Raw genomic sequence first — 13956 nt, forward strand, 5'->3', positions numbered from 1 at the left:
GTTTTAGCAGTAAAGGTCGAGAACCAAAACCTAGTCATTGTGATAGTCTACAAGCCTCCAGATGCAACATCCCAGCAATTCCAGGAACAGCTGTTAAAAATTGACCACTGTCTGGAAAACCTTCCAGCTCCTGCACCCAACATCTTGCTCCTGGGGGATTTCAACTTAAGGCACCTAAAATGGAGGAATATAGCAAATAAGATTGTTGCAGTAATAACACCAGGAGGCAGCTCTGATGAAAACTCACACTCACGCGAGCTTTTAAATCTCTGCACAAAATTCAATTTAAACCAGCAAATAATAGAGCCTACTAGACTGGAGAATACACTAGACCTCATCTTCACTAACAATGATGATCTGATAAGAAATATCACCATATCAAAAACAATATACTCAGATCACAACATAATTGAGGTTCAGTCATGTATGCGCGGAGCCCCAGACCGACATAAGGAGATTAGTCACGAGGGAGCATTCACCAAATTCAACTTCAATAACAAAAACATAAAGTGGGACCAAGTAAACCAAGTCCTAACCAATATAAGTTGGGAAGATATACTAAGCAACACAGACCCCAACTTATGCCTAGAACAGATTAACTCGGTAGCACTCGATGTATGCACAAGGCTTATTCCTCTAAGAAAAAGGAGGAGTAGATGTAAAACAGAAAGAGACAGGCGCTCCCTTTACAGGCGACGGAAAAGAATAACAGAGCGGCTAAAAGAGGTCAATATATCTGAAATGCGTAGGGAGACACTGGTCAGAGAAATAGCAAGCATCGAACTTAAGCTAAAAGAATCCTTTAGGAGTCAGGAATCGCGGGAAGAACTAAAAGCCATAAATGAAATTGAAAGAAACCCAAAGTATTTCTTCTCCTATGCCAAATCAAAATCGAGAACAACGTCCAGTATTGGGCCCCTACTTAAACAAGATGGGTCCTACACAGATGACAACAAGGAAATGAGTGAGCTACTCAAGTCCCAATATGACTCAGTTTTTAGCAAGCAGCTAACCAGACTGAGAGTCGAAGATCAAAATGAATTTTTTATGAGAGAGCCACAAAATTTGATTAACACAAGCCTATCCGATGTTATCCTGACGCCAAATGACTTCGAACAGGCGATAAATGACATGCCCATGCACTCTGCCCCAGGGCCAGACTCATGGAACTCTGTGTTCATCAAGAACTGCAAGAAGCCCCTATCACGAGCCTTTTCCATCCTATGGAAAGGGAGCATGGACACGGGGGTCGTCCCACAGTTACTAAAAACAACAGACATAGCCCCACTCCACAAAGGGGGCAGTAAAGCAACAGCAAAGAACTACAGACCAATAGCACTAACATCCCATATCATAAAAATCTTTGAAAGGGTCCTAAGAAGCAAGATCACCACGCATCTAGAAACCCATCAGTTACACAACCCAGGGCAACATGGGTTTAGAACAGGTCGCTCCTGTCTGTCTCAACTATTGGACCACTACGACAAGGTCCTAAATGCACTAGAAGACAAAAAGAATGCAGATGTAATATATACAGACTTTGCAAAAGCCTTCGACAAGTGTGACCATGGCGTAATAGCGCACAAAATGCGTGCTAAAGGAATAACAGGAAAAGTCGGTCGATGGATCTATAATTTCCTCACTAACAGAACACAGAGAGTAGTCGTCAACAGAGTAAAGTCCGAGGCAGCTACGGTGAAAAGCTCTGTTCCACAAGGCACAGTACTCGCTCCCATCTTGTTCCTCATCCTTATATCCGACATAGACAAGGATGTCAGCCACAGCACCGTGTCTTCCTTTGCAGATGACACCCGAATCTGCATGACAGTGTCTTCCATTGCAGACACTGCAAAGCTCCAGGCAGACATCAACCAAATCTTTCAGTGGGCTGCAGAAAACAATATGAAGTTCAACGATGAGAAATTTCAATTACTCAGATATGGTAAACATGAGGAAATTAAATCTTCATCAGAGTACAAAACAAATTCTGGCCACAAAATAGAGTGAAACACCAACGTCAAAGACCTGGGAGTGATCATGTCGGAGGATCTCACCTTCAAGGACCATAACATTGTATCAATCGCATCTGCTAGAAAAATGACAGGATGGATAATGAGAACCTTCAAAACTAGGGAGGCCAAGCCCATGATGACACTCTTCAGGTCACTTGTTCTATCTAGGCTGGAATATTGCTGCACACTAACAGCACCTTTCAAGGCAGGTGAAATTGCCGACCTAGAAAATGTACAGAGAACTTTCACGGCGCGCATAACGGAGATAAAACACCTCAATTATTGGGAGCGCTTGAGGTTCCTAAACCTGTATTCCCTGGAATGCAGGAGGGAGAGATACATGATTATATACACCTGGAAAATCCTAGAGGGACTAGTACCGAACTTGCACACGAAAATCACCCACTACGAAAGCAAAAGACTTGGCAGACGATGCACCATCCCCCCAATGAAAAGCAGGGGTGTCACTAGCACGTTAAGAGACCATACAATAAGTGTCAGGGGCCCGAGACTGTTCAACTGCCTCCCAGCACACATAAGGGGGATTACCAACAGACCCCTGGCAGTCTTCAAGCTGGCACTGGACAAGCACCTAAAGTCAGTTCCGGATCAGCCGGGCTGTGGCTCGTATGTTGGTTTGCGTGCAGCCAGCAGCAACAGCCTGGTTGATCAGGCTCTGATCCACCAGGAGGCCTGGTCTCAGACCGGGCCGCGGGGGCGTTGACCCCCGGAACTCTCTCCAGGTAAACGCATGGCTTACGGAGGAAAGATTCTTATTCCACTTCCCCATGGATATAAAAGGAAAAGTAATAAGACCAAGAACTATTAAGATAAAATCAAAGAAAACTCAGATGAGTGCGTATAAATAAATGTGTACATGTATGTGTAGTGTGACCTAAGTGTAAGTAGAAGTAGCAAGACGTACCTGTAATCTTGCATATTTATGAGACAGACAAAAGACACCAGCAATCCTACCATCATGTAAAACAATTTCAGGCTTTCGTTTTACACTCACTTGGCAGGACGGTAGTACCTCCCTGGGTGGTTACTGTCTACCAACCTACTACCACAGGACGGTAGTACCTCCCTGGGTGGTTGCTGTCTACCAACCTACTACATGAGAATTACAACCAAATAATCAACATTTTTAAAATACTTTAATACATAATAACTGGGCAGTCAATTTTCTTAATCATATTGCTGCCAATTGCTACTACTAAGATACTCAATTACTTCTTGTATAGTTTCCTCAAAGTTTAGCACTTTACACGCCCATTTTATTAAGTGAAGACCAACATGACCAGATTTTGTTGTAACCCGAGTAAAATACCTTTAATCTATCCAGGGTTCATGTCGTATCAGATACTTACTCAGGTCTGAATGTTAGGTATACAGTTATGTTCAGTCGCTATATGGCCCAGAAACTACTATTCTTTTCTTAAGGAACCAACATTTTCAGAGCTTCACTTTGAGGTTATCCTCTTTTTCCCATTGCCCTTTCCAGTTTTACGACATGTGTAGGCACATCCTGAGACATCGTGATGAGATCGTCTAGGCAGACTATAAGGGTGTCACCCAGGAGAGTACAGAAGATTGTAATAATCGAGCAACTGAATGTGATGGGGCTTCCCCATAATCCAAAAGGCATCCTTTCTCACTGATAATGACCGGTACGCATGGAGAATGTGGCCAATTCTTTACTCTGGTCAAGAGGAATCTGCCAAAAAAACTTGGAGAAGGTTAAAAAAAAAAAAAAAATATTGCCAATGCCCTACAATAGGTTGTTCAGAACTGGCAATGGGGAAATGATCTGTACTCAGTTACAAGGTGCAATGTTCTGACGTTCTGTCTTTCCCGGGAATGAGGCCGAACAGAGCATTCCGAGAAGTGGACTCCTCAATAACTCCTTCGTGGCGAATGTTAGTGACGAGTTCAGTGAAAACTTTGCACACGAGGCAATCTGTAGGTAGGCACATATGTAGATTTAATGCCTTTATTGAAAAGGATACAGTGAGAAATAAGCGGGGTCAAGCCTGTGGGCTCACCGTCTAGTGCGACCACACATCAGGCACTATGAAGAACTGAGAAATTTTGTAACTTCTTCTGTCATTATAAGGTCATCCTCCAACACTGGTCGAATGATGGAAGATTCAACAGTAGACAAGCCTGGGAGGATTGAACCTGCAAATTGGTCTGCTGGTACTTTGCCTTCCACTCTCACTGGGGGAGGGAATCTGACAAAGTTAACCGCCAAGACATTCTTCCTCGAGGTCAAGTTTTTACCGTGGACACTAACGACAAAAACTCTCAGTTTACCACACTGTACAGTGTGCAAAGATAGTTCAAGAGAGACCCTCGACTCTGCACGTATATTAGGGCCCAGCTTTACGGCGTTCTGCCAATACGAACATTTCAAATTATGACCAAAACTACATACGGCTCCCTCCGCCTGTCTTTCTAATATGGTCACAGCACCCCACCCGGTTTCTTTACAGTCTCTGTGAGCTCTGCGAGACCGCGTCTCTCCATTATGTCTGGAAACTTGACAATATTTCAAGTGTTTTAAAGTCATTTCATGTTTTATATACAGTGGACCCTCGAGTTTAGTAGTGCCGTTTCTGTATGCAAAACTATTTTTATTATCTATAAAATGTACTGTTTGCTAATATTTTTGGGTGTCTGGAATGATTTAATTGGATTTACATTATTTCCTCTGGGAAATATTAACAAAACATACATTTTAGAGATAATAAAAATAGTTTTGCATACAGAAAAGTCACTACTAAATTTGGGAATTCGAGGGTCCACTGATAATTATACTGTGTACCTGTACATAAATAAACTTGTACACATTAAAATCACCAAGTGTGTTTTATTAGTCTTCAAGCCAAATTAATAATGATAATACACAATAAATAACAAAAAAAGGCACAATACCGGGACTCTAAAATTACTCTAAAATTTGTTCATGATTGCAGCCATGTATAAACGTAAGTAACCATTCTTACAGTATTCATTACCTTTGTAACTTGTGAGTTCATTACCTTTGTAACTTGTGAGTTCATTACCTTTGTAACTTGTGAGTTCATTACCTTGTACCTAGTTCAGCCATCAAAACTTTGGAGCCTGGTCCCTGGACCCATTGTGTACCTCTGTAATCTGTAAATACCTTTGTAACTTGTCATGATTGTGACTAGACCTACCTGGAGTTCATTACCTTTGTAAATTGTGAGTTCATTACCTTTGTAAATTGTGAATTCATTACCTCTGTAACTTGCTCAGCTATCAAAACTTTGAGGCCCAGTCCCTGGACCCATTATGTACCTCTGTAATCTTTTGACTACCGCCCACAGGATGGGTATGGGGTGCATAATAAACATATTAAACTAACTAACTAACATAAAAGAGAGAAGCTTATGACGACGTTTCGGTCTGACTTGGACCATTTACAAAGTCACAGTCGGTCCAAGTCGGACCGAAACATCGTCATAAGTTTCTCTCTTTTATGTGCAGGTTATTTGATAATACACAATATTAATCACTACTTCAACACCAAAGAAAATGCGTATACAATATGACTGGGCTAACTATAAAAATTATTCTTTTGTATGCCTTCACTCAGAGCATCAGTTCATCTAAAAATGGTGTTACACAAGAATGGGAGTGTTGCTCTGTTTATTCTACTGTACCAATGTGGAGACAACTTGTACATAATAAAGTGTTTTTAATATGGTATAACACTTATTTACCCCTAACTCACCTATGGAATTTGTGCATGGGGCTAAACAACAATAAACCATCTCAGACCATTAATTATTTATTCATTTATTTATTTTATGTCTTTGCAAACAGTACATTGAGATTTTATATTTACAATAGTGGGTTGCTATTACAACCTAGGATTTCAAATGGCCTGTTATCCCAGGTGTAATGGGAGCAAATAAACACAGTAGAAAAAGTTTAGACTTATATTATCCTTCACCAATTATAACAGCAATATGTACACTATGTACAGTGATAAATATAGTGCACTCCACGGTAAGCAAGGCAGAAATAGAAGCCACAAGATAGCAGACCGTGCTTCAACCAGCTCTAGAGTGGGAATGACAAGGGCAGACAGGAGAGCGGTATCCACATAACCTCTGCGATTGTCAATCCCACCTTCTTATTGGCTAGAACCTGGTCACTAGTTGAACGATGGGGCCCCATCATCAACTCTTAGCAACCTGGTTCGCTGGTTGGGGGAGATAGCCTGTAAATGAGGGTGTGTCCATGCGCCGAATAAAGGTTACGTACTCTTTGCATGCCACACCCCCACCCCCGAGAAGGCTCAGGATTAGGCTGCCACCTCCCAGTGGTAACCGTGCCGCCATGGCACCAAATAATGGGACCGCCTATCCTCTCCACCATCCAACTCTTAGATAGAGCTCAGCTTTCCTAGTGACCAAAAGCCAAACCCTAAACTCAGAGTGAGACAGCAGTCAGATAGGCCAACATAGGTCCAAGATACAAGCGGACGGTAGCCCGTATCCCCTCACTAAAAAAAAACCCCCACATCAGGGGATAAAAAAAAGAGCTTGAAAGGGGGTTACCACAAATACATCCTAACCTAAATAAAATATTAAACTAGACTCTTGACAAAGAGTCTGCCAACACATTTTCTTTGCCGGCAATGTATTTTATTTTTAGGTTGTAGGGCTGCAGCCTGAGCGTCCAACGCATAAGCCTTGTGTTGTGATTCTTCATGGCTTGGAGATAGACTAACGGGTTGTGATCACTGTAGACTGTGACCACCTGTGATGTCTGGCCCACATAAACATCGAAATGTTCCAAAGCCATTACCAGCGCGAGGGCTTCTTTTTCAATGGTAGAGTAAGCTCTCTGATGTGGCTGGAACTTAGCTGAAAAGTATGCGATTGGCTGCAGCTCCTTGTTCCCGATTTGTAATAGTACCGCCCCAACCCCAGACTCACAAGCATCAACCTGTAATGAAAAAGGTTTGGAGAAGTCTGGAGACAGGAGAATGGGTGCAGAGCACAATAATCTTTTTGCTTTATTAAAAGCAGTGTTACAATCTGACGTCCAATTAAAGGGAACTTTATGACTGGTAAGAGAGGTAAGAGGGGCTACAATATCTGAGAAATTCTTACAGAATCTTCTGTAAAATCCTATCATGCCTAGGAAACGTTGAAGAGATTTCCTATCATGAGGAACTGGATAATCTTTAATAGAAAGAACTTTAGCAAGTTTAGGTGCAACATTACCACTACCTACTTCATGGCCTAGAAAAGTGATAGTGGCCTGGCCAAAGGAAGATTTAGATAAATTAACTGTTAATTGGGAATTCTTAAAGGTCTCAAACAGAGCTTTAAGTCTAAGTAGGTGTTGATCCCAAGTATCAGACACCACAACAATATCATCTAGGTATGCTGCCGTGCCTTCAAGTCCTTTAATAGCCTGATGGATGAGTTTCTGGAATGAAGAGGGGGAATTTTTCATTCCGAAGGGGGTAACTGTATACTGATAATGACCTCCTGGAATCACGAAGGCAGAGATTTCCTTCGCCTTATCTGTCAAAGGTACCTGATAGTAACCTTTAAGGAGATCTAATTTGGACACAAAAGTAGCCTTACCCACAAAGTCAATTACGTCATCCAGACGAGGAAGAGGGTAAGCATCTGTAATTGTGACCTCGTTCACTTTACGGTAGTCTGTGCACATACGAAACCCTCCATCAGCCTTTTTTACTAGGATGCACGGTGAAGCCCATGGACTAGATGACTCCTCCACTAAACCATGTTCTAACAAGAAGTCTACTTCCTGCTGAAGTAGCCTTTGCTTTTCAGGATTAGCTCTGTAGGGGGAGAGTTTAATTGGTTTAGATTTTCCCACATCTACATCATGGTAACCTAACGTACATTTTTTCGGCACATCCGAAAAAATATTAGGATATGACTGTAGAAGCTCAGTTAAATTGGTTGCTTGTATTTCAGATAATCCAGCCATTAAAGGGCTAGGATCCTTGAGGAGGACAGAATTTGAAAGTTTAGTATTAATTTCAGAGATAGAGTGCAAAGAGTCAGAGTCGTCCTCAGAGGTAGAGGACAGAGTCATTACTGGGACTTTATCTGGTGTATGAAAGGCCTTGATTTGATTAATGTGGTAAGTTTTTGTTTTTGAGGTCTTATCAATGGGAGCTACCACATAATTTAAATCAGATAATCTACTTACTATCTGCATAGGTCCCGTAAATCTAGCTTTCAAGGTGTGGCCAGGTATAGGTTCCTGCACCAACACCTTGTCTCCTGGATGGAAGGAGCGGAATTGTGCACTTTTGTCATACCTCTGTTTCATCTTACTTTGAGCTGTCTTTAGGTTAGCCGTGGCCAACTCACGTGCCACCTGCAACCTTGAAGACGGGTTGTAGAGTGCTGAGCTTACGTCTTCTCCCATCCATCCTTCTTTGAGCACCCGAAGAGGACCTCGTACATTGTGCCCAAAGATCAGCTCAAACGGACTATACCCTGTAGACTCTTGCACCGTCTCCCGTACTGAGAACAGCAACAAAGGTAGAGATTCATCCCAATCTGTCGGAAAGTGCATGCAAAAACTTCTCATCATTGTTTTTAATGTTTGGTGGAATCTTTCCAAGGCGCCTTGGGACTGAGGGTGATAGGCAGTGGATAAGTTGTGAATTATCCCTAACCTAGTTAATACTTCCCTAAATGCTTTGGCAGTGAAGTTAGTACCTTGATCACTTTGTATAGTTTTAGGAATGCCAAAACAAGAAATGAATTTTGTTAAAGCTTTGAGAATAGCTTTAGTATTGATACTACGCATTGGGATCGCTTCAGGATATCTGGTTACTTTATCCATAATTGTAAATAAATACTGATTTCCAGACTTTGACTTAGGTAGTGGACCTACACAATCTATAATTAAATCTGCAAAAGGTTCTCCATCAGCAGGTATGGGTTGGAGAGGTGCAGGTTTAATGGAATGTCCAGGTTTTCCAACTTGCTGACATTCTCGGCAACACCTAATATGATTCTTCACATCTTTCTTTAATTTTGGCCAATAAAATTCTTTTGTGATTCTATACAAGGTTTTTGTAATTCCTAAGTGACCTCCTGATGACGTATTATGAGCCATATTTAATATCTGAGGTCTATACTTGGTTGGAACCACTAACCTGTCGTATAATTGCCGGCCCTCTATCTCCTTACCAGTCTCAGTGCAAACCAAATAATCATTTTTAACTTCATACTTGACTGGATGACCCAAAGAGGATTTACCCATGGCTGCCTCAAAAGCGAATTTTAAAGAAGGGTCCTTTCGTTGTTCCTCCCGGAAGGACAGTCCCTCGGGCATGGAAACAGAGACATCTGGCAATCCTGCAACCTGGGAATAGGAAGGCTTGATCGGGGTCTGTTCACTTGATTTACGAGACTCCGGCCGGTGTGTCTCATAAAACAACGTGGCTATTCCGAGATCGGAGTCGTCCAAGGATAGGTCAACATTCTCCCCAGACAACCCTTGGGATGTTGCCCGAGTTATGGCCAACACTGGAGAAGCATTAATCATTATAGGTTCAGGACACGAAGTAACAGTAGTAATGTTATTACCCAGTAATAACATGGCATTTTTCATGGGAAATCCTTTTGAGATACCTACAGTCAAGTACCCAGTGTAATATTTGCACTGTACATAAATTTTATGCAAAGGAACTGAATATATAGCTCCTCCATAGGCTTCCAATAAAACTGAGGAATTCAAGGAAGTATTCTCTGAAAGGGGTAATATTCCTTCTCTGACAAGTGAGCAATATGCTCCAGTATCTCTAAAGGTATTTACTTTAGTTGGTTCTGAGTTTTCCTGAAGGGAAATAAGACTTTCGCAATAATAAGGGGCCATACCTTTTTCTACTTCTCTAGGGGACATGTTACTAGGGATATTAGAGATTTTCCCGATGGGTTGAGGTTTTTGGGGGCAGTTGGAACTGATGTGACCTACTTTATTGCACCTGAAGCAGACGACAGGCTTGCCCTTTACTCCCTGATGACGTTGCAAGTGGTGTCGTTCTGGCTGGTGCCTCTCTGGATATTGTTGTCGAGATGCTCCATAAGTAGTTTGCCTCTCCGCAGGGGGACCATATGTTGAGAAGCGTGGCTCACCAGGTGACTTGGTTGGATGACGTAGACGCTCTCCCTCCGGCTGGCACTTCATTCTCCAATGTTGTCGATCTCTGCTCACGCCAGACTGTTGAAAAGAGAGACGGGACCGCTCGGACAAGGAGCGGTTCGTTTCGAAGGTATCAGCCAACCTGGCCGCCTCCAATGCAGTGGTTAAGTCACGATCCTGCAGAAAGACACGAACCTCTGGTCCCACAGACTCCAGCAGGTTATCAATCAGAATAAGCTGCACCAGCTCCTCAAAGTTAGAGACACCACTCGCTTTATACCAGCTGGTAAAAGCTTTGGTTTGCTGTCTCACAAAGTCCACCAGGGATTGACCAAGCTGCCGCCTGTTCAATTTGAAGGTCTTACGATATTTAGCTGGGATACATGTATATGCTCCCAACACTGTGGTCTTCACTACTTGATAATCAGAGAATTCAGCGTCAGTTAATACCGACGTAAATTCCTGTGCCTTACCCAATAATGCTGTATGAACCAACGCTGCCCAGTGCTGTTCCGGCCACCTCAAGGCTCGAGCCTGATTTTCGAAGCTTTCGAAAAATTGCTCTGGTTCGGCCTCATTGAAGCGGGGAACAAGCTGTACTGCTTTTTGTAAACTGAAATCGTTTACAGAATGCGAAAACTGCCTCCTCTCTCTTTCCCTATCAAATTCTTCCCTTGCGAATGCTCTCTGTTCCCTAGTTTGCTCCAGCGTGATTTTTGCCAGCTCAAGTGCCAACGATGCTGATTCACCCTGAGACAACCCAGCTGCACTATACTGACCATTTTGCTCCGTAGGTGTATCATCTTCCTCCTGCGAGAACATAGTAGTTTTTTCCCTAGCTCCCGTAAAGGGAGGAGTTTGATGTGCCATCTCTTCTTCAATAAGTATGTCAGCAATAAGTGAACGCAGTTGCGCAGCTGTGAGAGTGCGTTTATAGGGAATGCCAATGGAACGAGCAATTTGCCAACAACGCTGTAGGGACAATTTAGGTAGGTTATGCAAAGTATATGCCGACACCAGGCGTCTGACTCGTCTAGGTGGCATAAGTTATTCGCTATGCACAGTACGAATACCCCAACGTAACACGTTAATTTGCAGAACACGCTTAGCTATGCACAGTACGATTGCAGAATACGCATACAAGCAAAGCCGACTGCACACAAGATTGACCGTAGCGAAGCGAGCACACTGAACAAGCTAGTAGCGAGCTGTTGAACGATCACACAATAGCAAGGCTGATCATAAGCAACTGACACGCAAAATTTGTAAAGCGAAGCGAAACAGCAAGCTACACAATGTTCCTGCTACAAGCTTCACCCTAAGCTCAACCGTTTCTCTAAGTCCAGCTCTCGGACAGGCTACCCATATTACAACCTAGGATTTCAAATGGCCTGTTATCCCAGGTGTAATGGGAGCAAATAAACACAGTAGAAAAAGTTTAGACTTATATTATCCTTCACCAATTATAACAGCAATATGTACACTATGTACAGTGATAAATATAGTGCACTCCACGGTAAGCAAGGCAGAAATAGAAGCCACAAGATAGCAGACCGTGCTTCAACCAGCTCTAGAGTGGGAATGACAAGGGCAGACAGGAGAGCGGTATCCACATAACCTCTGCGATTGTCAATCCCACCTTCTTATTGGCTAGAACCTGGTCACTAGTTGAACGATGGGGCCCCATCATCAACTCTTAGCAACCTGGTTCGCTGGTTGGGGGAGATAGCCTGTAAATGAGGGTGTGTCCATGCTCCGAATAAAGGTTACGTACTCTTTGCATGCCACAGTTGCAATGCAAAGAGAGCCTCTATTAGGCCTAGGCATTATGGGCCAACTTAACATTATTGGCTTACAGTCTACTTAACACTAAGCAGTATATCATAGTTGTACAGTAGGATAGTAATTACTTCAAAGTTGTACAGTAGAAAATTAACCCTTTCAGGGTCGACAGGCCCTCTCCCAGACTTGTTCTCAGGGTTGCCAAATTTAAAAACAAAAAAGAAAAAAAATTATTTTTTCTTATGAAAAGATAGAAAATCTTTTCCTGATCATAATGACACCAAAAGTATGAAATTTGATGGAAAATTACAGAATTATGCTCTCGCGAAGTTAGCAGTCTCGACAATGTTTACGCATCAGCGATTTTGCCCACTTTGATCCCTATTTTCGGCCAATTCCTGAGTACTAGTCAACAAAAATCATAACTACTTCGCTAGAACTCCATTTTTCCTATCGAATGAGTACATGAAACCACCCATTTACCGATTACAACTATCCAATAAAGTGGTCAGAATTTAGCAATTTTGCCAATTTCACACAAATTTCAGAAGATGCCAGTTTCCAAATAGGGTCCAGAATAAACAAGAAAGACATTTCTGGCACTAAAATAACATTTCCTCTGTTCATTATTCACATCCCCAGGCCCCTCTTACATTTCGTTTGCTTTCCACTTTGAATTTTTGTTCTCACAAAAAATAGAAGATTTACTGTTATGCAGACTACTGCACTAGTGTAGAAATGGTATAAATAATATCAGCACACTTGTGAAAGAATATTAGACTCACCAGTTGACGTGTATTGGACGCGTAGCATGATTTGTTTACTTTTGAACTTTGGCAAAAATCGAACATTTCTGCTACTTTGAGCTCAATTTCAAGTTACTTTTCATTGTGAAACCAATGAAAATCATCTCAATTTCTGTAATATGTCTTTCATTCTATAAAATAAGACCAGGAAAACAGGTTCAGCAACTTCAAGCACTCCAAGGTGTTTTATCTCCGTTATGCGCGCCGTGAAGGTTCTCTGTACATTTTCTAGGTCAGTAATTTCACCTGCCTTGAAAAGTGCTGTTAGTGTGCAGCAATATTCCAGCCTAGATAGAACAAGTGACCTGAAGAGTGTCATCATGGGTTGGATAAATACACGAATGGGTGTGGGTGGGTGAGAGCTGAACCTGACTGACTGGCTAATAGGTCGGATGCAGTGCTCCTCAATTAAGTGATGTGTCTGACCTCACTAGATTGAGGCAGTGGCCTAAGCCAGTAGGGAGAATTGGGGCTGCCCCGCATGGACCAGTGGGCCTGTTGCAGTGTTCCTTGTTTCTTATGTTCTTATGAGGGCAAATATTTTATTAGTGGGATGGATCTATCAAGGACCTTCCTAGTATAGGCCAACAGGCCTTCTGCAGTGTTCCTCCTTTCTTATGTTCTGTGCACAAATTATTTGTCTCTAACCATAAAATTCAATACAACAACACACTATTATAAGCAGAGCTAAACTTTTCAAGTTCATAAAGTAGAACTGCTCCATAAATCACATAACTGACACTTTTAATGAGGTAAATTAAATCTGCACCACACAAGAACAAACAAATTCACCATCACAAAATCTCTGTCTGGCCTGTTTTTTTAGTTTGTTTAATTAACCATTCAGTCTATTCTCTGATGCAATGTCCATCGCTTAAATGTCCGTTCAGTCAAATGTCTCTCGGCCAAGCGTCTGTCTGTCTGTCGGATTTTAATAAGGACAACACACAAGTCAGTCTGCCTTTACTCAGGTTCTTGTTATTATTGTTAGGGTTTATAGGACCACTGACACCGTGTGCCGTATCAAGCCCTGCCCTCCAGCACTCACAAAACAAACCTCGACCAAAGTGCCAGCATGTTCACTAATAACTGTCCTTAATATGCCCTCAAGCCAACATCTCCTGCTGACAGTCACTCTGAGTAACTCAGGTCCTGAGCTGTAGCTTCTGACCTAA

This window comes from Cherax quadricarinatus, unplaced genomic scaffold (assembly GCF_038502225.1).
Source record: "Cherax quadricarinatus isolate ZL_2023a unplaced genomic scaffold, ASM3850222v1 Contig1237, whole genome shotgun sequence".
In the NCBI taxonomy this organism is placed as follows: domain Eukaryota; kingdom Metazoa; phylum Arthropoda; class Malacostraca; order Decapoda; family Parastacidae; genus Cherax; species Cherax quadricarinatus.